At 38.2% G+C, this 26834-nt stretch overlaps 1 protein-coding gene and 1 pseudogene across 6 annotated transcripts in view; one reads left to right on the forward strand and one right to left on the reverse strand.

Moving 5' to 3' along the window:
* Positions 1-26834, reverse strand: part of ASAP2 (ArfGAP with SH3 domain, ankyrin repeat and PH domain 2) — a 256386-nt gene that overhangs the window by 174896 nt on the left and 54656 nt on the right. The gene's annotated exons all lie outside the window — the stretch shown is intronic.
* LOC118841244 overlaps positions 21191-26834 on the forward strand; it is a 59234-nt pseudogene continuing 53590 nt past the window's right edge.

The raw sequence follows: 26834 nt of genomic DNA on the forward strand, positions 1-26834 counted from the left end.
AAATCCTAATTGGACCCAAGCCCAACAAGAATTCCTGGAAGATTTAAAGAAAAAGCTAAAAGTAGTAGAGGAAAAATTGGGAAAAGAAATGAGAGTGATACAAGAAAATTATGAAAAAAGAATTAATAGCTTGGTAAAAGAGGCACAGGAAAGAAAATAACATATTAAAAAACAATTAGCTTAATGGTTAAAAGAGGTACAAAAATTCACTGAAGAAAGGAATTCCTTAAAAAGCAGAACAGACGACATGGAAAAAGAGGTACAAAAGCTCATTGAAAAAAATAATTCCTTAAGAATTAGAATTGGTCAAGTGGAAATGACTCCATGAGACATCAAGAAACAATAAAACAAAGTAAAAAGAATGAAAAAACAAGAAAAATATGAAATATCTCATTGGAAAAAATAACCACCCTAGAAAATAGATTGATAGATAACTTAGGAATTATCTGACTACCTGGATGTCATGATCAAAAAAAGAGCCCACACATCATATTTCAAGAAATTCTCAAGGAAAACTGTCCTGATATCCTAAAACCAGAGGGTAAAAGAGAAACTGAAAGAATTCACCAATCCCCTCCTGAAAGAGATCCCAAAATGAAAATTCCCAGGAATATTATAGCCAAATTCCAGAGCTCTCAGATAAAGGAGAACCTATTGTAAGCAGCCAGAAAGAAAATTCAAATATCATGGAGTTACAGTCAAGATTACACAAGATTCAGTGGCTTCCACATTAAAGGAGTGAGGGCTTAGAATACGATATTCCGGATGGCAAAGGAGCTAGGATTACAATCAAGAATCACCTATCCAACAAAACTGAGTATAAGCCTTCAAGGGAGAAATGAAAATTTAATGAAATAGAAGACTTGCAAGCACTCCTGATGCAAAGACCAGAGCTGAATAGAAAATTTGACACACAAATACAAGACTCAAGAAAAGCTTTATGCTAAGGTAAAGATGAAAGAGTAAACTCAATAAAGTTAACTATTTACATTCCTATATGGGAAGGTGATTCATTGAACCTCGAAGAACCTTATCATTAGTAGGGCAGTTAAAAGGAGTCTACATAGAAGACATGGGTGAATTTTGATTATGTTGGAATGATCTAAAAAAAAAGGGAAGGGGTGAGAAAGAGGAATACACTGGGACAAGGGGGAAGGGAGAGGCAGAACGGGAGCTTTTACAACGGAGAGTCAAAAATGTGGGGTGGGGTTGCAGGCAATACTTGAACCTCACTGTCATCAGAACTGGTTCAAAGAAGGAAGAATATATATACACACTCAGTTGTGTACAGAAATGTAACTTACCCGATAGGGAAATAGGAGGGGAAAGGGATTAGAGAAAGGTGAAGGAGAATAATTAGAGAAAGGGTAGATTAAGGAAGGCAGTGGTTAAAAGCAAAATAGACTTTTAAGGAAGGACAAGATACAAAGAGACACAGAGGAAGAAACAGAAGATAATGGGTTAGAGGGAAATATACAGTTAGTAATCATAACTATTACAGTGAATGGGATGAACTCACCCATGAAAGAGAAGTGGATAGCAGAACGGATTAGAAACCAGAATCCAACAATATTTTGTTTACTAGAGTCACACTTGAAAGACACACACAAAGTAAAAATAAAAGGCTAGAGCAGAATCCAATATGCTTCAGCTAAACTAAAATAAGGCAAGGGTAGCAATCACTATCTCAGACAAAACAAAAGTAAAAACAGACCTAATTAAAAGAGATAATCAGGGAAACCACATTTTGCTAAAAGGTACCATAGACGATGCAGTAATAAAAAAATTTTACAGCAAGTTTCTCTGATAAAGGCCTCATTTCTCAAATATATACTGAGTACAGAATTGAGTCAATTTTACAAAAAAAAAAAAATAAGAGCCATTCCCCAACTGATAGTCAAAGGATATGAACAGGAAGTTTTCAGATGAAGAAATCAAAGCTATCTATAGTCATATGAAAAAATTCTCTATATCACTATTGATTAGAGAAATGCAAAGTAAAACAACTCTGAGATACCATCGCACACCTATCAGAAATGACAAATGCTGGAAGGGACAAGGCGAAATAGGCACACTAATGAACTATTGGTGGAAGAGTGAACTTGGTCCAACTATTCTAGAGAACAATTTGAAAATATGCCCAAAGGGGTATAAAACTGCTTATACCCTTTGACTCAGAAAAGGCACTACTAGGTTTGTATCCCAAAGAGAGCAAAGAAAAAGGAAAAGGACTTATATGTACAAAAATATGTATAGCAGCTTTTCTTGTGGTAGCGAAGAACTGGAAACTGAGGAGATCTCATCAATTGGGAAATGGCTGAACAAGTTGTGGCATATGATTGTGATGCAGTACTGCCGTGCTGTAGGAAATGACAAGGGGGTGGTTTCAGAAAAACATGGCAAGATCTATATAAACTGATGCAAAGTGAAGTGAGAAGAACCAGGAGATTACTGTGCACAGTAACAGCAATATTATAACGATGATCAAATGCGAAAGACTTGACTGCTTTGATCAATACAATGATCCAAGACAACTCCAAAGGACTCATGATGAAATAAAGCTATCCACCTCCACAGAGAACTGATGAATTCAGAGTGCAAACTGAAGTATAATTTTCTCACTTTCTTTTGAAATATGGCTAATACGGAAATATGTTTTGCATAGTTTCACATGTACTGGTTGTTCCTAAAGTCTGGACACATCAGCAAAAATGCACATTTTCAAAAAATGAAATGAATGAAATTTTCAACATTTTATTTAATTGGAATATTAACAAATAACATCTTCAATATGATTTCCATCATTTGTAATGCAAAGGTTCATGTGGTTTGCAAGAGCCACATGAATTTGATGCTATAACTCCACACTGCCTATGTGTCCAGACTTTAGGGACACGTTATATAACTGATATCACATTGTTTGACTTCTCAGGAGGTAAGAGGGTGAGAAAGGGAAAGAATTTAAAACTCAAAATTTTAAAAAAACAATGCTAAAAATAAATTTTTTTTAAAGAGTTGCTTTTGGAAGTCATTGAGCAGCCTTATATTGAGATCCTGCTAAGCGTAGAACATTGCAGAAAAGGAGATATGAGCCATATAGCCATATACTTAAGGTAAGAGGCATTTATAACTAAAGTTAGGAAAAGGTTCCATCCCCCCTCCTTTTTTGACAAACCTTGAGGTATAGAAGAAAAGAGAAAGCAGAATTTTGTTATGGGGGAGGGGGGAACAAGAGTTGATACAAAACACACTGCCACATGCCCCCCACTAAAAAAAAGTCTGTCATATTCTCCAACCAGAACATACAGAGCCCAAGAGAAAGTAGGCTCAAGTTAGAGAACACATGGAACAAAGAGGCAATTCATAGCTGGTTGCTAGAAGTGCTTTTCTTCTCTTTGTGGCATGCTTGGCAAGTTCTCCTTAGGCATGGGGAAATTTGGTGGGTTTTTTTTTCTGGGTTCCTTGTACAGCCATGAGTCTACATCCAGTCTGCCCTTAGGTCCTAAAGGAGACCCTCGGTCAGCTAATCTAGAGGTGCTGTTAGGACATTAATGGAAAGGTGGAAGTCTAGATCCTCCAGATCCTTTGAAGATCAGAAGGACCTCCTCTGACCAATGGTTGGGGGGAGAATGGAAAGGCTGAACTAGAGGCCTCTCCTTACCCTACTACTAGCAATTTCTCCTCAGGCAGGGGCCCTACATTTACTCCATTTACTGCGAGAAAGACTCTAGATCTAAACTAGCAAGGAAGGAAGGAAAGAAGAACTTACCATGTGTTAGGCACTGTAGTAAGCCCTTTACAAATATTATCTCATTGATCCTTATAATAACCCTGGGTTATTATCCTCATGTCACAGTTTAGGAAACTGAGGAAGACAGAAGTGAAGTGATTTGCCCAGGGTCACACAGCTATTAAGAGTCTGATGTTAGATTTGAATTCAAGTTTTCCTGCCTCCAGGGTCAGTGCTCACCTGCAAGCTAGTTTTATAATTTATGGATGACCCATCCTCCTCCTCCTCATTGCCAGTGTTATATGAAAAATATTGTATAATTTGTTATATATTCATTTATTTATACATTTGTGATTTACGTATTTACAAGTGTGTACTTATTTCTGTGATTACATAATGTTAATAATGTAATAGTATTAATAATAATATCACCTAGCTGCCTAGAGTGTGACCAAGTTTCCTTAACCTAGGCAAACACTTCCAGCACAAACAACTTTACTCCAGTTCCAAGTTTTTTCACACTTAGACCAAAGCCTGATTAATTGATACCTATTCTTACCTCATTAAGATAGCAAGGTGTCTTATTACTTTAAATAGGGTATGGTGACTTAATTGAGTAAATCAATCAATCTAATCCTTACACATACAAAACAAATGATTCAAACTAACAGAGCAAGGAACACAGGCACTAACAAACTGAGACTAAAACATTTGGAAGTAAACTTGGGTCCTCTCTCCCCATTCAAAAAGTAGAATTAAAGTTGAAGTAAAGCCACATTTAGTTAATAAGTGCTAAGCACTGAGACCCCCTCAAATTACCTACCTCAAGGATAACTTGGAAGTCCTTAGAGCAATGACTAACAAGAGTAACTAATCAATACGAAAGATACAAAGAAATATGGGAGGACTTACAAATGTCATGCAGAGTACAAAAAGAAAGGATCACATATACACTGAATACAAATACAAATGTACAGGAGATTTAATGGTGACAAAATCCAGTAATATACACAGAAGAAAATAAGACAATGTTATTATTTTATTAAAGTGAGCATATACTTTTCTTCTAACAAATTGTCAATAGCTTGGAGTTTTTGTTTTATTTGAAGGTTATCTTGATGGACTTTGATGTTTTAAATAAAAAGTATTGATTAAAGGAGTTTCCACATCAATTTGAAGAGTTAGAGAGCAGTGAAACCTGTCTGGAATTTTGATTTTTCTTCCTGTGGAAAGAGAGGTTTCACTGATTTTAGCTTAATTGACTGGCTCCTTTGTACTAGTCTACACACAGGAACTAACAAATCTTTGGGTCTTTCAGCTTCCTTCTTTCCTTTCTTCCAAAATGATTCTTCAGAATTCTGGTTAAGTGCTACCTTGGAAGATCGATATGAGCCTCCTAGTCCTCTCAGCTGCTAGTGTTCTCCCATTCCAGAGGGAAGGGATCTGGACTTTGTATTTTACTATTACCATGAGATACCTGGAGAATGAGGGTCTAATGGGAAAGGGACTGCATGTCTAGCAACACCAAGTGTGTTCCCCTTCTGAGGTGAGTTCAAATCCAAGGGTGGCACTATGCAAATAAAGTACTTTAGGACCCTCATGGAAATATATTGGACTGACATCTATGTGGTCCTTCCTTGTGTTTTTTTTTTAGGGAGTATATATGTAAAGAAAAGATATTAATACCAGCACAATAGCTCAGAGCCCCCATTGAAGAAAATCTCTAACATTCATACATAGGTTCCACTCTCTGCCCAAAACTGAATTTTTTAGGAAGTCCAGCTAAGCTTTAACTTCTTTGTATTTGAGGCAAAATAAGAATATAGAAAAACAGCTTTAGCCTAAGTTTCCTGTTCTTGGATGTCTAATGGGGCCCACTAGCTCACCTTGATCTTTCCTTTCTCCGTTGTGGTTTAGGTATCCTCTCAGGTTCTCTTGCCATTTGTTGCCCCTGTATCACCAATTCTTTCTAGTTTAACTAAATATCATCTCCCCCAATATTGCTGCTGAGCTCATGTAATCCCTACTCCTTCCTCTCAGTGAGCTGTCCCCATTGACTATTCATGTTTCTGACAACTCACTCAAAACGGCCTTAAGGTTCTAACATCATGATAATCTAAAATCCTTCTTGGGGATTGAGAGATATGCTTGTCCCTAAACTACAAGTCCCAAGATGCCAGTCAGTTGTCAAATACCTATTGCATTAATTTGGTATGTTATAGCACACTTTGTTTTCCCTGTCATCAAAGATAAACTCCTTGAAAGGGGGGAGTTCCATTTTTGTCTTTGGATTCCCAGTGCCTGGCACAATTCCTGGCTTGTATTAAGCACTTAATATATGCTTGTTGACTGACTGAGAGGCAAAGCAAAACAAGTCCAGCCCTTGATGGGAAGACACACAACCATGTGGCAACTATAGAGAGGCAAACTTAAGTGGTCAAGTGCTACAGAGATGGCCCAAGAGACAGCAGAAACCAGGCTGAGAGTTCCTAGAAAAAAGACAGTGGTAAAACCTCTCAGTGTGAGAGCCAGGCACCTATGAAGGCTGGAATTTTGTAGTATGAGCAGAGAATTTCAGAACAGATTGTATAAATGGCTCCCAAAACTGGGGAGGGAAGAGACCTGGCCCTTGTATTCTACTATTACTGTGAGATATCTGGAGAATGAAGGTCTAATGGGAAAGGAGCTGCCTGCCTAGCAGCACCAGTTTCTCTTCTGAGGTGAGTCCAAACCCAAGGAATGGCACTATACAAATAAAGGCCTTTAGGGATCCTCATGGAAAGTGAGGCTCACTGGAGAAAAAGAGGGAAAAGAATTGTTACCAACTGTTTATAGGCTATTGTGAATCCTCTGATGTTTCTTTGGGGGGGGGGGCGGTGAACAAAGGGCAGTTGATACTCAATAAATAATTTACCATCTTGAAATGCTTCTAGGAGATCTGAGGACCCTGTTACCCACATTTGTGAATCATGGACTTGCACAACATTCAAGCTATAGTCAAGCTTCCCAGAGTAAATTCCAAATGGAGGAAATACAAATCAAAGGCAATTAATAATTTGAGGGTAGCCCACAGCATCAAAATTGTTTCATGTGGACCTATGGTGAAATGATCATGAAAGCACAAGGGTTCTGAACCATAGATTACATACAACATTTTTAAAAAACTGCTCTATGATCTCACCAGTGTGAGGAGCTCCTGGTGAGGGAACTCCCTCTGCCACTGCTAAATGGCACCTACTTGGCAACTTATAATTTTAGAGAGCTGCCTGGGACATTTAAAAGTTAAGTGATTTGCCCAGTATTACACAACCAGTATGTGTCAGAGACCAGTGGTTCCTGAATCTAGGTCTTCCCAACAGCGAACCCAGGCCTCTATTCACTACACCTAGTACCATTCAACAAGACAAATTACTACAAAACAAACAAGATTACTTCAAAAAACTTAAAAAAAATGCTATCTCAATCTTTACTTCGCAAAACTAAAACTAAATTCTAGCTCTGCCATGCATTATCTGTGGGACTTTGGTGAAATTCTCTAGAGTTCCATTTCCTCATTTGTCTGTAAATGAAGGCGGTTAGGGATAAACATTTACATAGTGCCCACTACATGCCAGGTACAGTACTAAGCACTTTATAAATATTACCTCATTTGATCCTCAAAACAACCTTTGATAGCCCAAGGTCACACAGCCAATAAGTGTCTGAAGCTTAACTTGAACTCAGGTCTTCCTGATTCCAGGCCAAGTGCTCTATCTACTGCACAACTAGCTGCCTCGATAAACATTTAAGTGCCTACTATGAGCCTGGCACTGTACTAATGCTGTAAAATGAGGGGATTGGACATGATAGCCTCTGAGTTCCCTTCCAACTTTAAATCTCTGACTCTATGATCAGGAAACTATATACCTACTACCCTGAGCTAATGTAATTAGAGCCAAGAAAGACAAAGTAATGAAAAGAACTTTTGAGCTTATCAGAATCTTTGAGAAGGTGACCCATTCAAAGTCACACATGACAGAACCAAGACTAAGAACCTTTATTCTGTCTCAAAGTGGGCTTCAGAGTATCAAAAACCCCTTACTTTCAAGCATGAAAATTGCTAATAGCTACATGGTTAAGTCCTAAAGAACCGCGAAGACCATAGCAGACTATAATTTCCCAGCCAAATGACAACACAGTAAAATTTATTTTCTTTCAAGGAATTGACATAAAAAAGATATATGTAATAAGCTATTGCCTGATTGTATCATATCCCCTGCTGGAAAATACCCTTTACTTCTTTTCTACAACAACACATTGCCTACAACAGCTTCTTCTAAAAAAATTTTTTTCAAACAAACGTCAGCTTAATCCAATGAGGGCAAAGGAAACTCTATCTGGGTAAATGGGAGGGAAGAAGATTAAGACATTGTCGCCTCAATTGAGAATTACAAAGACATGATGAGAATATCAAAGCGAATTAAGTTACTGTTAGAAAAAGAGATTATAATAATGATATCTGCTACAGAAGAGAGGATCAAGGTTCAAGCATATCTTTTTTATTAATTAATTTAGTTTTAGTTTACAACATTCAGTTCCTCAAGTTTTTGAGTTTCAAATTTTCTCCCCCTCCCTCTCTTCTCAATATAGGTTCTACATATACCTTCACACTAAACATATTTTCGTAACAGTCAAGTTGTAAAGAACTATAACTAATGGAATGAGCTATGAGAAAGAAGAAACAAAACAGAAACAAAAATAAACAAAAAAAAGAACCAATAGTTTGCTTCAATCTACATTCAGACTCCGTAATTCTTTTTCTGGATGTGAATCGCTTTTTCCATCATGAGTCTTTTGGAGTTGTCTTAGAACCTTGCATTGCTGAGAAGAGCCAAGTCTATCAAAGTTAGTGATCAGATATACCATGTTTCTGTAATTGTGTATAATGTTCTCCTGGTTCTGCTCCTCTCATTCAGCATCATATCATATAGATCTTTCCAGGTTATTATGAAGTCATTCCCATTTCTTATAGCACAACAGTATTTCATTACATTCATATACCACAACTTGTTTAGCCATTCCTCAATTGATCAGCATCCCTTTGATTTCCAATTCTTTGCCACCACAAAAAGAGCTGCTATAAATATTTTTGTACATATGGGTCCTTTTCCCACTTGTATGATTTCTTTGGGATATAGCCCTAGAAGTGGTATTGCTGGGTCAAAAGGTATGCACATTTTTATAACCCTTTGGGCAAAGTTCCAAATTATCAAGCATATCTTTTAAATCTAAAAGTTTTTAAAATTCATGTGCCTTTTTTAGGCATCTTATTTTTATTTATTGAATGTTTTTAGGATTATATTTACCTTTCAGCACACAAAAGTAAGTACTAAAAATAATTAAATAACTGGTGACAGAGAATGTGGGTCCCTCTAATAAAAAAAGGAAGGGCACACACAAAAAAATCTTGAATTGTCACAGAAACTTGCATCTAATCCTATTGTCATGTCCTGTTCAGCTGATAATGTAGAGAGGCAACCCAGGAGCAGGTATGGGAAAGAAAAAAAAACACCTGAAGGTCAGAACAGCAATAGGTTATAGGAACAAAGAAGGATCCGATATAAAATCTGCTGTTTGGCTTTTAAAGCCCTTCATAACCTGGCCCCTTCTGACGTGTCCAGTGTTTTTATCCCTTATTCTCTTCTACATACTCTGTCATTCAGGAACACTGGCCTCTTTGCTGTTTCTCACACAAGACAATCCTGTCTCCCATCTCTGGGCCTTTTCACTGGCTGTCCCCCATGCTCTTCCTGTTCTCCACCTCCTGGTTTTTCTGGCTTCCTTCAAGTCACAACTAAAAGGCCTCTTTCTCCAAAAAGCCTTTCCTAGTTCCCCTTATTGTAAGTAGTGCCTTCCTTCTGAGGTTATCTCCAATTATCCAGGATATAGCCTGCCTGGACATAGTTGTTGTATGTTGTCTCCCCTATTAGATTGTGAGCTCCTTGAGGGCTGAAGCTATCTTTGCTTTTCTTTGTATCCTCCGCACTTAAGCACAGTGCCTGACACATAGCAGCCACTTAATAAATCCTTGCTGACTTCACCATTTAGAGAAGTAATATGATGTGAGGTAATGGAAAGAGCCACTGAACTTGGAGAGACCTGGCTTCACATCCTGTCTCTGACTTAGCTGGGAGACCACAAGCAAACTGCTTAACTTCTCTGTTCCTCACCTGTAAAACTGGGATAATAATATCTAATGGTACCTGTAAGCACAGGGTTACAGGGAAGATCAAATAAATAAATTGCTTTGTAAACACCTTACCCCACACAAATGTCAGGGAACAAAGATACTAGTGAGTAGATCAAGGGGAGAAATCCAACCACATTCTCACAAAAATTAAATACAAACTGAAACAAATATATGGTCTTATTATACACCTATTAATCTGGTGTGAAAATAAGCCAAAATAAAACCAATGTTGGCTGAACCACCAGGGGAAAAAGGAACACCTGAATTTCTACAGATACTGAAAACTGGTCCATTTTTTTCTGGAGAACAATATGAAAATAACAAGACCTACCAAGCTGTTCACACCCTTTGATCCAGTAATTCCCTTCCTGGAAACACCACGAAGGAAATAACCTAAAAGAACATAAGAACTAAACCGTATAACAATGGCCAACGTAGCATTATTTGTAATACCGAAAAACTGGAAACAACCCAAATATGCTATAACAGGGAAATAGCCAAAACTACAGCATATTGCTATGATGGGATAATTTGCAGCTACCAAAAATGACAATCAGGTAGATTATGCCAATATATGAAAATATTTCTAGAAAATATCTCTATTAAATTACTGTGCCAGAAAGGAAAAAAAAAGGTTAAAATGTGGGGATGAAGGTGGCGTGGGGGTACCAATACAAATGGTATTATGTATCTTTATATTACAATTATCTTAAGAATATGGCAGAAAGGACTTAAGTTCAAATTCTGGGTGTATTCTTCATAACTAGATGACTCTAAATAAGTTATTTCACTTTTGAGACTCAGATTTTATCTCTGAAATGGGGACAATAATATTTGTATCAATCTACTGCACTAGATTGTGGGGTGGAGCAAACGAAATAGTGGATGTGAAAGTGCGATGCAAAAAATCAAAATACAAATATAGAGTATTATCACACTCCCTGAACTTAGCTTGAGCAAAATCAAGTGAAGGCAAAGAGATTTAAGATGGCTGCACTTCAACAGGGTTGAATTTTACTTCTTATATTTTTGTTTGCACAAAAACCAAAATAGTATCATGCCTAAGACTATTTGTCCCAGAGTACACAGATCTAGGAACCAACTGTGGGAACTGCAAAGCTTCCCAATAATTAGAGCTGCCTACAAAACCCGGAAAGCAACAGGTTCCACCCCACAGGAGGTTTTCCATCCAAGACTAGATGAAATGACCCTTCTAATTCTGGGGATTCTGCTACCTCCAGTTCAAATAAATCTAGGTTGGTTGTCTTTCAAACTGTACCTAAAGCCAAGTTTTTTTCTTGGCATACCTACAGCATAAGGGAATCCACAAACCCTATCAACTCTATTTGGTTTCTTGTAGTAAAGATAGTCTGCTGTCTATTGTCAGTCAATAAATATCTATTAAGCACCTACTATGCACCAGGCACTGTGCTAAGAGCTACAGGTGCAAAGATTGTCCCAGCCCTCAAGAAGCTCACAATCGAATGGGAAAAACAACATGCAAACAAATATGTACAAATAATCTATATACAGGATAAAGAGGAAACAAGAGAAGAAAGCACTAAAATTAAGAGTGGTTGAGAAGAACTTCTTGTAGAAAATAGGACTTTAGTTGGAACTTAAAGGAAGCCAAGTAAGCCAGTAGACTTATCCTATTTTTTTCTTAAATATTCCTTCTGAAAAATTATATTTTGGGGGGCAGAGCCAAGATGGCAGCCAGAAAGCAGCCACTTGCTTAAGCTCCCCGCCAGGTCCCTCCAAACACCTGAAAAAATGGCTCTGAACAAATTCTAGAGCTGAAGAACCCACAGAATAGCAAAGGGAAGCAGGGCTCTGGCACAGGATAGCCTGGATTGTCACTGGGAAGAGTCTATCACATAGAGTTGGGAGCGGAAAGGAGTACAGCCCAGTGTGGGCTAGGACCAACCAGACCAAGAGCTGGGTGTAACAGGCCCTAGCACCCTGAATCATTGAGCTGTGGCAGTTACCAGACTTCTCAACCCACAAATGCCAAAGACAACAGAGAAAGTTAGTGGGAAAAGCTGCTGGGACAGAATGAAAAGAGTTCTACGTTGGCTGCCACCCCCTCCCCACCCTGGGAGGGGGGGGGTGAGGTGGTGCAGCTCTGAGGCTGCTTCCAGAGCTACAGCTGCAGTTGCTTCCAGCCCCAGGCCCACCTGGTGGGAGGAATTAAGCATCAGATTAGAGCGGGAAGGCAAAACCTGCTTTGCCCTGCCTGAATCTGGGCTGCAGTCTTGGTTGGCAGTTCTTGGGGGAGAAGGAGCACTGGTGTGGCAGAGCTTGCTGTGTAGAAGTAGCTCTGAAGATAGCAGCACAGCCCCCCAAGCTTGGGACAAAGTACTCTCTACTCTACAAGCAGTCATACCCCAACAAAAAACTCAAGGGTCAAGTAGTTGCTGGGAACATGAACAGGCAGAGAAAACAGACTCAGATTCAGACTCAGACTTTGGAATCTTTTTTTGGTAACAAAGAAGACCAAAACATACAGCCAGAATAAGTCAACAAAGTTAAAGAGCCTACATCAAAGGCCTCCGAGAAAAATATAAATTGGTCTCAGGCCATGGAAGAGTTCAAAAAGGAGTTGGAAAAGCAAGTAAGAGAAGTAGAGGAAAAATTGGGAAGAAAAATGAGAGTGATGTGAGAAAACCATGAAAAACAAGTCAATGACTTGCTAAAGGAGACCCCCCAAAAATACTGAAGAAAATAACACCTTAAAAAATAGACTAACTCAAATGGCAAAAGAGCTCCAAAAAGCCAATGAGGAGAAGAATGCCTTGAAAGGCAGAATTAGCCAAATGGAAAAGGAGGTCCAAAAGACCACTGAAGAAAATACTACCTTAAAAATTAGATTGGAGCAAGTGGAAGCTAGTGACTTTATGAGAAATCAAGATATTATAAAACAGAACCGAAAGAATGAAAAAGTGGAAGACAATATGAAATATCTCATTGGAAAAACCATTGACCTGGAGAATAGATCCAGGGGAGGTGATTTAAAAATTATTGGACTACCTGAAAGCCATGATCAAAAAAAGAGCCTAGATATTGTCTTTCAAGAAATTATCAAGAACTGCCCTGATATTCTAGGGCCAGAGGGTAAAATAGAAATTGAAAGAATCCACTGATCGCCTCCTAAAAAAGATCCCAAAAAGAAAACTCCTAGGAATATTGCTGCCAAATTCCAGAGCTCCCAGATGAAGGAGAAAATACTGCAAGCAGCCAGAAAGAAACAATTTGAGTATTGTGGAAACACAATCAGAATACCCCAAGATCTAGCAGCTTCTACATTAAGGGATCAAAGGGCTTGGAATATGATATTCTGGAGGTCAATGGAGCTAGGATTAAAACTAAGAATCACCTACCCAGCAAAACTGAGTATCATGCTCCAAGGCAAAATATGGACTTTCAAGAAAATAGAGGACTTTCAAGCTTTCTCATTGACAAGACTAGAGCGGAATAGAAAATTTCACTTTCAAACACAAGAATCAAGAGAAGCATGAAAAAGTAAACAAGAAAGAGAAATCATAAGGGACTTACTAAAGTTGCACTGTTTTGTTTACATTCCTACATGGAAAGATGATGTGTGTAATTCATGATACCTCAGTATTAGGGTACCTGAAAGGAATATACATATACATATATATAGACAGAGGGCACAGGGTGAGCTGAATATGAAGGGAGGATATCTAAAAAAATAAAATCAAATTAAGGGATCAGAGGGGAATATATTGAGAGAGGGAGAAAGGGAGAGATAGAATGGGGTAAATTATCTCACATAAAAGTGGCAAGAAAAAGCACTTCATTGGAAGGGAAGAGGGGGCAGGTGAGGGGGAATGAGTGAATCTTGCTCTCATCGGATTTGACTTGAGGAGGGAATAACATACACACTCAATTGGGTATCTTACCCCACAGGAAAGAAGGAGGAAGGGGATAAAAAAGGGGGGACAATAGAAGGGAGGGCAGATAGGGGGAGGAGGTAATCAAAAGCAAACACTTTCAAAAAGGGACAGGGTCAAGGGAGAAAACTGAATAAAGGGAGACACATTAGGAGGAAGGAAAATGTAGTTAGTCTGTCACAACATGAGTATTGTGGAAGGGCTTTACATAATGATACATATGTGGCCTATGTTGAATTGCTTGCCTTCTTAGGGAGGGTGGGCAGGGAGGGAAGAGGGTAGAGAATTTGGAACTCAAAGTTTTAAAAGCAGATGTTCAAAAAAAAACCCCAAAACCGAAAAAACATATTTTTAATAATGTTCAGAGTCCTTTAAGGCAGTATTTATATTAACAATGATTTGGGATGGTGAAGAAACAGCCTTCATTTCATTGTGGCATTCAAATTCACACTTAAAATCCCCACCCTTAAGTTCATAATACAGATCCTTACAGTCTGGAGTTGCTGGGGGAAAAGTAATCAACTTAATTCAAAGAGTTTATTAACCTCAGGTCTGTGAACGTGTGTGTGTGTGTGTGTGTGTGTGTGTGTGTTGATAACTGTATTTCCATATAATTGGTTTCTGTTGTAATCATATATATTTTATTTTATTCATTTAAAAATAACTATTCTAAGAAGGAGTACATAGGCTTCATTAGACTGCCAAAGGAGTCCACAACAAAAAAATTGATCTAAAGGGAAAGTTGGTGAACTCCATTCCCATGTTTTCAGAGAAGCTATATCTACATCATGAAAATAAAGACTTTAAACAATCAAATTTTAAAAAAAGTAAGAATGGTACAGTAGAAAGGGCAGTGGATAGGTATTCAGAAGACTTGAGTCCTCTGTCACTTACCACCTGGGTGCCCTTGGCCAAATCATTTAACCAAACATCTTTGGAACTCATGCTTCTCATCTGTAAAATAAGTGGATTTGATAGCTTTCAAGGTCCCTTCCAGTTTTAAATACTATGTTTTGTAACTCGATGATTGTACCCTATCTAAAAGCCTACCTTCATGTCTCATCCAACTACAGATCTGACCCTGGGTTCTTGAAAAAATATGGAAAGATTTCAGCTTCTTATGTTATTACAGAAAGAGCTCTAGAAGGTCCAACCACATAGGAAATGCTATGAGCAATGGTCAAGAAATGAACTATATGTCTATCATCGAAGAACCACATAAGTTTGAGGAGACACATCACTAGCTTGGCTTCGTGGTGACAAATTTTTTTAGGAACAGAAACTTTCAAAAACCATTTAAGTGAAGGACTCTATCTCCTATTGCTTCAATTACCATCAAATCCCACCCCCACACAGATGATTCCAAGGTCATTTATCTAGACCTAACCTCTCTCATGCACTTATCTCACATCATGCCTATTGGAAACCTTAAACTCAACATGTCCAAAACAGAACATGGGCAGCTGGGTGGTGCAGTGGATAGAGCACTGGCCCTGGAGTCAGGAGGACTTGAATTCAAATTCAGCCTCAGACATTTACTAGCTGTGTGACCCTAGACAAGTCGCTCAACCCAGATAGCCTCAAAAAACAAAAACTCCTCCCTCAAAAGAACAAAAACAAACAAAAATCAAATCCAGAACTCATTATCTTTCTCCCAAGCCTTCCCTCTTTCCAACTTCTTTCTTATTGTTGAGGACATCATCTTTCCAACTCATCCAGGCTTCCAGCAACCTTGCCTCCTCACTCTCTCATATCCTCTGTCCTCATATCCAATCAGTTGCCAAACCTGTCATTCCTACTTTTCTAACATCTCTCCTATCACCCTTTCTCACCTCTGACACTGCTATCATCTTTTTCCAGGTCCTCATCACCTCATACCTAAACTATCACAGTAGTCTGCAAGCTCCAAGTCTTTTCCCACTCCAGTCTGTCTTCTGCTCAGCTGCCAGTGATCTTCTAAAATGCAGGATGACCATGTTACACACTGCCCTGACTCCCATCAATGAAAAAAAAATCAAACCAAACCTCCAGCGGTGTCCTATTAACTCTGGGATCAAATATAAAATGTTCCCTTTGATAACCGGAGTCCTTTACACCCTGTTCCCTTCCTGCCTTCCCAGTTTTCTCACACTTTACTCCTTATCCACATTCTCTCCAATCCAGCTACATTGCCCTTCTTGCTCTCACACATTTCATCTTCTTACTCCATTGCCTAATCTATGACTGTACCTGATGTCTGGAGTCTTCCTTCTCATCTCTATTTCCTTGCTTGTCTGATGTCCTTCAAGGCTTGGCTCATATCCGAACTTCTGCAAGAACCCTGTCTCTGCCTCACCCAGAATTCCCAGCCTTACTCGCAGCACTTTCTCTCTGGGAGTCCCTCCCAGTTATACTGTATATATCTTTTATGTACATAGTTGTTTGTATCTCATCTGCCAGTTACAATGTGAGCCCCTTGAGGGTAGGAGCCATGTTTTTGCCTTTCTTTTTTAAGCCCAGCACCTAGCATAATTCTTGGCTTAAGTAGGCTTTTTAAAGTGCTTGTTGACTGACTGATTGATCATGATTAGCATTAATGAAGAGAGTAGTCTTCTGAGGAAATTATAATTCCTTGGAGTGTTTTCGGCAGACATCACCAATAAGCGATAATTTTTAGTAAGAAAATAAGTTGCTGGTATGAATAGATTTTTTATATTATGCCTTTTATTCCTACTAATACATCTTGCAGCATCCATACTTTAAACCTCTTTGTTCCTCTTTCTGATTCCCTAGGAAGGTTACACAAGCAGAGACATGCTAGTATGGTACTGGTGATGGCAGCCTAGTATAATGGAAAGCACACTGAACTGAGAAGACATAGCGCACAGCCCCGGATTTTCCACTAATTTAGTTGTGTGACTTTGGGCAAACCATTTCATTTCACGTTTCTGGATCTCAGTTTCCCCATCTGTAAAATAAGTGAAGTTGGGCTTGCTGACATCCAAGGTTCCAAACAGCTCTAAATAAATTCCATGATTCCAAGTAAAGTTCATATAGTTTTAGAACTGTAGGAGCCTTTAAATCTTAACTCTTGATTGTCACTAAGGAACTACTCTTTAACCCTGGAGAAATACCTTCAAGTTCCACTGACTTCAGTGCCAAATAAGAACTAAAGACCTCCTCCCATTTTCTCAGAAATGGATGATAGAAACACATGGGAAGGTGGATATTAAGGACATGGTGGGGCATGGTCCAAAATACTTTTTTCCTTCTTAATTAAGAATGTTTGTTGGTTGGGGGCAAGGTGAAGAGGGATCTTGCTTAATACGGACCTCCTCTGTTCTCTAATGTTTAGGGAAAAATGAATTTTCTTGGTACACTTGCTTTCTCTAGTTCCAGCTGCTACAAAGCTCAATGTCACTGCTTTCTGCTATATTTAATTCTATAAGCTTGATTAGTCTATATTAGTTGAGAAAGCTGCTCTTAATTTTCTTTTCAGCAGCTTTCTGGGTTGTATCCTAGCTAGGGACACAAGGAAATGAAATTAAATTGACTTCTAGGTCTCTATCATCTAACATTATGTGCATTATTCCCACATCAGGTAAAGAAAGTCCTAGTTCTTTGTGTATTTAATTTGCCTTTTTTCCTTAGGATTTGTTCCCTGAAGGCCATAGTCAAGTATATGAAAAAGGAAGGCACGAGTATATTTGATAATGGTTTATATATAAGCTTACATATGCTTAGACTATGTAAATTTATTCCAAAGAAACCTTCAAGGGAAAAATTAAATCATTGCTATCTTTAGTCTTGTGATTTCTTGATCTACATTTCTTTTCGTATTCTACAGCCACCACAACTGACCCCATTTCTTGACCTCAGAAATGAAAAAAAGAGGGAGACATACAAGCAAAAAGAAAGTATTAACAGGTAGTAGTGAAAACTACTAGACATCTTTTTCTGTCTCCAAACTCCTGTCTCCCAAAGAGATGATAATTTGGAAAACACTAGTCCACTGTAGGCATCAGCAACCTATGATGTACGCAGGAGATGAGTTTCAATGTTAGGAAGGCAAAAAGACCAAATAGGGCAAGTTAGTCCAGGATCCTCCCAATTTCCTTCCACACTTAATGACTTGTACTACACTGTCTGGGCAAAGCTTTCACTGAGAACATCTTAATCAGACCTGACCTGCCCAACCCTGGTAGTTACAAATACTTCAAATTTGTTCTTTTCCAATCCTCAAACTAAAACTTAGCTAGATTTAAAAGAAAATCTGATTATAGTAATTACCAAAATCTCCACAGGCTTTGCGTTTTAGGAGACAATCTGGTCAACTCATGGGAAATTATTGGCTGAACAAGAGGGGATACACATATTTAGTAAAGGGTGATGCACAGAATACTCTCTACCACCTCTGAACTGTTCTTGTGTTCCTCCAAAGATAAGCAACCCCACTTTTGAAAGAATGATAATCACTGCAAAGCTGATAACTTGCCTTACTAGATGCCAAAGGGAAGTAAAGCCTGGCAGAAATGACAATTATTCATTATAACAGTCAGTGTTTACACAGCATTTTACACTTACACAATGCTTTATATTCATATACATATTCATTCATACAAACATCTGCTGTATCATAGGACCTCTAGAGACCAATTACCTGGAGTTACTACCCATTTGGCTTCAGAACTCCTGCCCTGAGGGCCAGTGTCCTGATTAGTGACTATGTGAGTCTAAATTCATGTGGTGAAATGGTCTACTATATCCAGCTGGTTCTAATCATGCTTCATATTCTACCCTTTATTCTTGTGCATAATTTTTCTTCTATCCAACTTTCCATCTCTTCCTCTGGGACATATAATCAAATCCATACTACCATTGCTACTGGAAAGGGTCTGTCCATCAACACCCCTTGGTGTCCATTCACTAATTCTTGTGGATTTCCAGACCAAAATACTCCTCCCTGGGAGTCACTCCCCTATATATGTTATTTCTTCCTACTTGAATGTCATCTCTTAAAGGACAAGAACTATTTTGATTTTATATTTGTATCTCCAGTGTTTAGCACAGTGCTCAGAGCATAGTAAATGTCTAATAAATGCTTTTCTTTCTTTCATTCATTCATTTGTAACCTCATTTTATTACGGTCAGACAGTGGGAGTCAAGAGGGACATGGTTAAAAATCTCAACTCCAGTTTACTAACTCAGTGACACCAGTCAAATCATTTAAGCTCCCTGAACCTTAGTTTCTCATCTGTTAAATGAGAACAGTAATATTTGTCTTATCTCAAAGTGCTGTTACTTTTGTTTTAAATAGTATTTTATTTTTCCCAATTACATGTAAAAACAATTTTTAACATTCATTTAAAAATTTTTTGAGTTCCAAATTCTCTCCCTTGGTTCCTCCTCTTGCCCCTCCCTGATGTGGTAAGCAATTTTATATAGATCATACACATGCAATCATACGAAACATATTTTTATATTAGTCATGTTGTGAAAGAAAACACAAGCTAAAGGGAAAAAGCCCCCCAAAATAAAGTGAAAGGGAGTATGTTTTGATCTACATTCAGACTCCATCAGTTCTTTCTCTGGATATGTATAGCATTTCATCATGAGTCTTTTGGAATATCTTGGATCACTGTATTGTTGAGAATACCTAAGTCATTCACAGTTGATCATTGTACAATATTGTTATTACTGTGTACAAAGTTCTCCTGGTTCTGCTCACTTCATTTTGCATCAGTTCATGAAAGTCTTCAGCTTTTTCTGAAAGCATCCCACTTGTCTTTGCTTATAGCACAATAGTATTCCATGATTATCATATACCATAACTTGTTCAGTCATTCCCCAATTGATGGGCATCCCCTCAATTTCCAATTCTCTGCCACTACAAAAATTGCTGCTATAAATGTAATCTCTTTGGGATACTGACCTAGTAGTGGTATTGCTGGGTCAAAAGGTATGTACAGATTTATAGCCCTTTGGGCATAGTGCCAAATTACTCTGCAGAATGGTTAGATCAGTTCACAACTCCACCAACAGTACATTGGTGTCCCAATTTTCCCACCCCCCCCAACATTTATCATTTTCCTTTTCTGTCACATTAGCCAATCTTACAGGTATAAGGTAGTACCTCAGAGTAGTTTTAATTGGTATTTTTCTAATCAATAGTGATTCTAAAGTATTTTTATATGACTATAGATAGCTTTGATTTCTTCATCTAAAAACTACTTATTCATATCCTTTGACCACTTATCAACTAGGGAATTGCTTGTTTTCTTATAAATTTGACTCAATTCTCTCTATATATGAGAACTGAAGCCTTTATCAGATATTTGCTATAAAGAAGTTTTCCCCCAGTTTCTGCTTTCCTTCTCATTTTGGCTGCATTGGGGTTGTGTGTGTGCACGTGCGCAAACCCTTTTTAATTTAATTTAGTCAAAATTACCCATTTTACATCTCATAGTGCTATGTCTTGTTCAATAATAAGTTTGTCCTTTATCAATAGATCTGACAGGTAAACTATTACATGCCCCCATAATTTGCTTATAGTATCACCCTTAACATCTAAATCATGTACCCATTTTGACCTTTTCTTGGTACATGTGAGATGTTGGTCTATACCTAGTTTCTGCCAAACTGTAAAGTGTTGTTATTTAGAGAAACCCTTTATAAACCTATACCATGTCTCCCCCTACCTCATGTCAGAAAGGACAAGGCAAGACTGAAACCTCCTAAAGGCAGAAGCCTAGTGTGCTTTTTTTGGTCTTTGTATTATCCAGTGCCTACCAGAATGCTTAAGCAGAGTAGGAGCTTAATTTAATGTATTTGTTGAAATGAATTTAAGAATCGAAAACCTTAAAAAGTCACTAGTAAGAAAATTAAAAGGCAATTAGTTTGAAGTCTGTTTTTTAAAAGATAACCTTACTCCCTCACCCTCCCACCCCCCAAAGGCTAGTCCATCAACAAGCATTTATTAAATTACTACTATGTATTTGGCACTGTACTAAGCACTAGGGATACGACAAAAGACTACCTATCCTTAGGAAATATATACTCATTGAGGAAAGAGTTAATAGGCTAATTTTTAAGAGCAGAAAAAGAGAGGGAGATTAGGTCACTATGGAGCAGGAAGGGAAAAGGAGTTAGCTAGTACATGGAGAGGAAATGACATTTTTCAGAGGGCAGAGAACATGTAAAAACTGCTTGAAGGCAAGGTTCCAGAAAAGATCAACTCCTGACTCACCCTCTCACAGTGGAAACCTAGCCTAGTCTCTGGCTGGCATAACCAGCTTAGTCCTAATCCCTTCCCTTTGGCAGGAAAAATCCTGTCCCGTCATGCAGTCATATTGGGAACAGACAGGAAGCCGCCTCCATAAGACAGCAAAGTGAGGTGGCAAAGAGAGTGAGGACAGGATATGGACTGAGATGGGGGGGAATATGGAGGAACGGGGAGAAAGCCAGGAGAAGGGAAGAGAGCACATACTACAGAGTAAAAGCAGCTGGGAGAAGGCAGGGAGTGATGAGGACAGAGGCAAGGAAAAGCCTGATGCAGATTCAACTAAGAGCTTCAAGGGTCATTAAAATCTGTTTATTTTCTGCATTTGGGAACATGACTGATTAACCCAAAGGAAAAGGTTTCAGATTCTTAGCATTTACTTTCTTATTTTGTTTGTTTTCATTAAGGAAAAAAACAAAAAGTTAAGAGTGGGTGAGATGGGAAAATATGTATTAGGCCACCACAGCTAAGGGGTAGATAGACAGTTAAATCCATCCACATGCTGGAGGGCTGCCTGGACTGGATTATTCCCTGTGCCTGATATCCTGAGACAGCTTCTGCTATCTACTAATAAAACACCTCTACCTGCAGACAATCGTTAGACACTGGACTGCTAAGATGCAGGCACATTCTCCCACTGGGAGACAGAAAGGCTCCATCTCAGAATTATACTGGGAGCTCCTTTGAGTAACATGCAATGAGTTAGTTTAGTAGATCTTTGTACTATGTGACAAGAGGCAAACTGAACGAATATGCACACAGTGGGAAAAAAAACAAAAAGCAAAGTAATTGCTTTCCCCCTTGCTGAGAGAAAATGTGGTAAAAGAAAAGTGCTGGACCTTTGAGTTGGGAGAAACTTGGGTTTGAACTCCCCCTTCAGATACTTAATAGCTATCCCACCATGGCAATTAAAAGGAAGGGAAAACCTCGGTGCTTAAAGTCTTTTTCACAATCTGGCTCCAACCTATATCTCCGAACTTATTTTGCACTGGCTGTCCTTCATCTAATCTAAATTTCAGCTAAATTGGTCTGCTGTTCTTCCCTGAACTTGATGATGCATCTTGTGTCTTTGCAAAGGCTGTCTCCCATGCCAGGAATGCAGAGCCTCTTAAAACTCTTAACAGTTTCAAGCATCAAGCCAGGTATCACTGCCAAAGGAAGCCTTTCTTGAATCACCTGAGTTGTTACTGCTGGTACTCTGTCCTATCACGCAGCACTTGCTTATTGTGTAAACAAAGTATTTTCTTAGGAAACTGTAACCAGCAGATCACTTTTCGATTTCCTTTTGCACTACCAGCACTAAACACAGTGACTTTTTCATGGCAAGTACTTGGTAAACGCTTGAAGAAATAAAACTATGTTTCAAAGTTTGGTCTTAAAAGAGTGCAGAACAAGGGTTGGCAGGAGGGAGACCAAGGCATGCTACAGGAAGAGGCTTCTTGAAAGAAAAGTATTTGAACAGGTAGTAATGTCAGGGAAGCATATTCCAGGCATAGAGGGTGATATTGGAAACAAATGTATGAAGGCAAGAAAAAAGTAGGACAAGATCAGGAAACAGGTAGTACAGTTTGGCTAGAAGATGGAGGAGATTATAAGATGGAGCAGAGTGAAATAAAGCTATAAAGACAAGTTGGAGTCAGTATGAGGAGGGCCTCATATGCTGGGCTAAAGACTTTGCACTTTATTTGATGGTAATGGGGAGCAACCAAATGACTGTGAGCAGGAGAGTAACGTGGCCAGATTTATGCATCAAGCATGTGATCATGATTTGTTTTAATTGAGCCTCACTAGGTAGGAAGCAGCTGGCAAAGGAGGAAGAGACAGATGGTGTATAGTGCCTCAGTGTGATCCTACACCCTTGTGGATTCAGTGAGGAAAAAAGGACTAGTTTTAAAGAGTGCAAACTTCAGCCTCCCCTAACTCAACTTAATCCACTTGGGCCAATACAGTCATGCCAAGTTCACCCTAGAATCTTTCCATCTAATCCTTATCCCTAACCCTTCCAGAAAGAGAAGAAAGAGGAAAAATGAGGGGGACAGTCATATCTACTGAGGATATTCCGGGCTGCAAGGGAAGGAACAAAAGAGAAGGGGGTTCTGGGTAGACCTAGTAAAAGCAAATAGTATTTATAAATTCTGCATTGTGGGATTTTCTAAAATCCTCCCCCACTTCTTGGCACCCCCTTCTTAGAATGAGAAAGACTTTTTTCATATTATTATAGTCACAACTCATTTATACTGTATCACCAGGGAATGGAGAGTATGATGGATGTGAATTTTCCAGTTTACTGAAATGAATTCCTTTAAGCACTAACTTTACAATGTATTTTAATGGAACTCTTTCTACAATACGCTTGTTTTTCTTGAACAGAGGCTATTTTCACTTTATAAAAATGTTTTTTTAAAAAAGTCACTTAAAAATATCAATCAATAATTATACTGAGCAGTGATATCCTCAGGAGCTAATAAAACATATAAATCTATTTTCATTCCCATACTAAAGGGCCCCAGACTAGTAGACTTCTCAATTCAACAAGTAATTTTAAGCACCAGGGATAGAAATACAAAAATAACACTGCTGGTGACTGCAAAGAGCTTACATTCTGATAGAAGAAAACAACATACATAGATAAGTAAATATGTAACATATTCAAAATAAATGATGAATACTAATAAATAGGGAAATCAGGAAATATCTTTTTTAAGAGATGACTTTTGAGTGGAGCTTTGAAGGTATCTAGGTGATCTTGGGGGCAGAAATGAGAACAGAAGACATTTTAGTCACCCAATCAATAAACATATATTAAGCACCTACTATGTGCCAGACATTGTGCTAAGCACTAGGACTACAAAGAAAGGCAAAAGACAGTCCTTGTCCTTGAGGAGCTCACAATCTAATAAGGAAAGACAATACATATAAATACATACAAAAAAAGCGTAAATGGGGGTGGGGCTACAGTCAAGTAGGAAACTAAAATTTACCTCCAGGATCAAATACAAAATCCTCTGGCTTATTAAGTCCATCATAATTTGGCTCCTTCCTACCTTTCCAATTTTCTTACTTTTTATTCCTCTCCATACCCTCTACCATCCAGTTACATTGGCCTTCTGGATGATCCTCCCCACTCTGCCTTTTCACTGGCTATACTGCCACGCTTGGAATGCATGGACCTTCTTACCTCTATCCCCTGGCTTCCCGGGCTTCTTGCAAAACTTAACTCTAATCCCACCTTCTGCAGGAAGGCTTTCTTGGTCCAGTCTCCCCATCTCCCAATCCCCCACTTCTAATGCCTTCCTTCTGAGATTATCTTCCATATAACACTACATACATCATATATGTACATTTTTTTTGCATGTTGTCTCCCCCATTAGAACATGCACTCCTTGAGTACAGTTTTTGCCTTTCTTTGTATCCCCTAGGGCTTAGCACAGTGCCTGGCACATACTGAGAACTTAATACCTAATGACTGATGGTTGTTCAAGTCTGTTTTGCTTATATCCTGGTTCTCAAACCTTCTAGGCTAAGTTACAAGTGAATTCTGGGTAAAGAAGGTATTTTTGTATTACTATTTATCATTACTGTTTGACCACATCTTGACCACACTTACCACCATGATATTTTCTAAACACAAAAGATCCATTTGCTCACTAGTCCAATCATGTAAAGATAGATGAGTTGATTAAAAATTCAACCTCTGTAACTTCTTTGAGACATCCAGAACCTGTTTCCATCAACATGGATTCCTCATCCAACAATACAGATGAACAAAACAAAAAAGGGAAGTTCAGAAAGAAACACAGCCAAAGAAAATGGCTTTAAATTCTTTATATACTTTTTTAAAAAGCTGGATGTGATAGATTAGCAGTTTCACTTATACTCCCCTTTTTTTCTGTTCTACTTCATATATGGAAATGTTCTCTCTTGTTTTGTGTGTTAAATTCAGAATTTAAAAAAAGCTTAAAAGAAAAAAAAAAAAACAACAGACCAGCACTTCTCTACAAGGTAAGGGATTTCAAGAGTTGCTAATGCTAAAATGAAACAAAACAACCCCCCCCCCCCAAAAACCCCTTCCTGGCCAATTTGGTATATATCTCTCTGAATTTAACTAGATTGTTCCTTAGATCACAGAGATAATTCATCACCAGACCTGTATTCAAAGGCTTTCCAACTTAGAAGTGCCTTGTTGGCATAACTTTGAGAATCAAGATGACCTCCTACAATGGTGAGGCATCAGAGTAAGGCTATGTGGAATGAAGTCAAATACAAAGTAAATACACCACCCATAGCACCAAATTTCTTGAAGGTCTGGAGAAGTACCTACCTACACTAAAAGTTTCAACTCCTTAAAACCAACTGCTCAGTCTGAGAAAACCTTGTGAAAGCTTTGCTGACTAATATGAAACTTCGATTGCTCCATGACTCCATTTAAAAGAGTACTTTCTCTATTAGTACAAATCATAACCCAGACATACCTCCCAATCCTGTGCAATTCTTTCCCATATTTTTACATCAATCCAGGATCTACCATACTGGCTGGAGGGCACCTCCTAGTCATTTTAATATTTTATTGATGTACACCAATGTAGCACTGAGGCTGTCCATTTAAACTATTTCTTGCTCTAACTGAAGGGTTCTTAACCCTGAGATCTGTGATTTAAAAAAATATATATATATAATATATATGTATATATATATATATATACACACACACATATAAAATGTGAGTATGTATAACACACACATACCTATATATATATTACATATATTTCAATACAATTGGTTTCCTTTGCAATCCTAGGTACTTTATGCATTTTAAAACATTATTCTAGGAAAAAAAAAGGCAAACAGGGAACATGACACAAAGCAGATTAAGAATTTTTGCTGTGGCTACAAAACTGGCCCTCCTCCTTTCCTATTTTTCACTACTTCCTGCACATAGCCACTATTGGTAATAATATGCTGTAGGTTCATACCTCATCATGTGTCTTTTGGGTCATTTGAAACAGGAATTTTTTTGAAATCATGGTCTTATGGCATCACTGGGAGAATAGTGTTATCAAAATGATGGAGAGGTCAATAAAAACGGATAAACTTAGAGGTCTGCAAATTCTCTTTAACTTTTCTGAAAGGATGATCTATTCTAACCCCAGTAATGCCTGCACTATGATCCCAAAGAGACCATCTTCTAATCTCTTATCACCCAGTCCTTTTTTATTTGTGTTCCATTTCTCTTCAACATTCTCTCTGATAAAAGGCATTCAGTACTTGAGTTTTTATTCTTCTGATGCATTTCCTCCTGTGAACAACTAACTCACAATATCTTCTTTAAAAATTTATCCCTTTTCCTTCTGTCACAACTCCAAGTGATTCTTTCCTTAACCTTACTCTATCTATCGAGTTAAAAAAAAGTATACTATATGATTCCTCAGCTCCTATGATCACATTACTACCTTCAAGTACTGTTAACCTTTATAATTTCATATTAAGATAGTTTAGAGTGTCAGGAAACATAGGTGGTTTCCCAGGACCAGGATGAATTACTCTGAACTGCAGTTTTGGTGTGTGTTTTTTTTAATGCTGGAATGAAGATCAAATCAATTTTTCAAATTTTGTCATAAAAAACTTACAAAGTTTTACATTACTCCTTTAAAAGGAATAATGTATGGGGCAGCTAGGTGGTCCAGTGTGTAGAGCACCGGCCCT

The sequence above is a fragment of the Trichosurus vulpecula genome, chromosome 3 (genome assembly GCF_011100635.1).
Source record: "Trichosurus vulpecula isolate mTriVul1 chromosome 3, mTriVul1.pri, whole genome shotgun sequence".
Classification (NCBI taxonomy): domain Eukaryota; kingdom Metazoa; phylum Chordata; class Mammalia; order Diprotodontia; family Phalangeridae; genus Trichosurus; species Trichosurus vulpecula.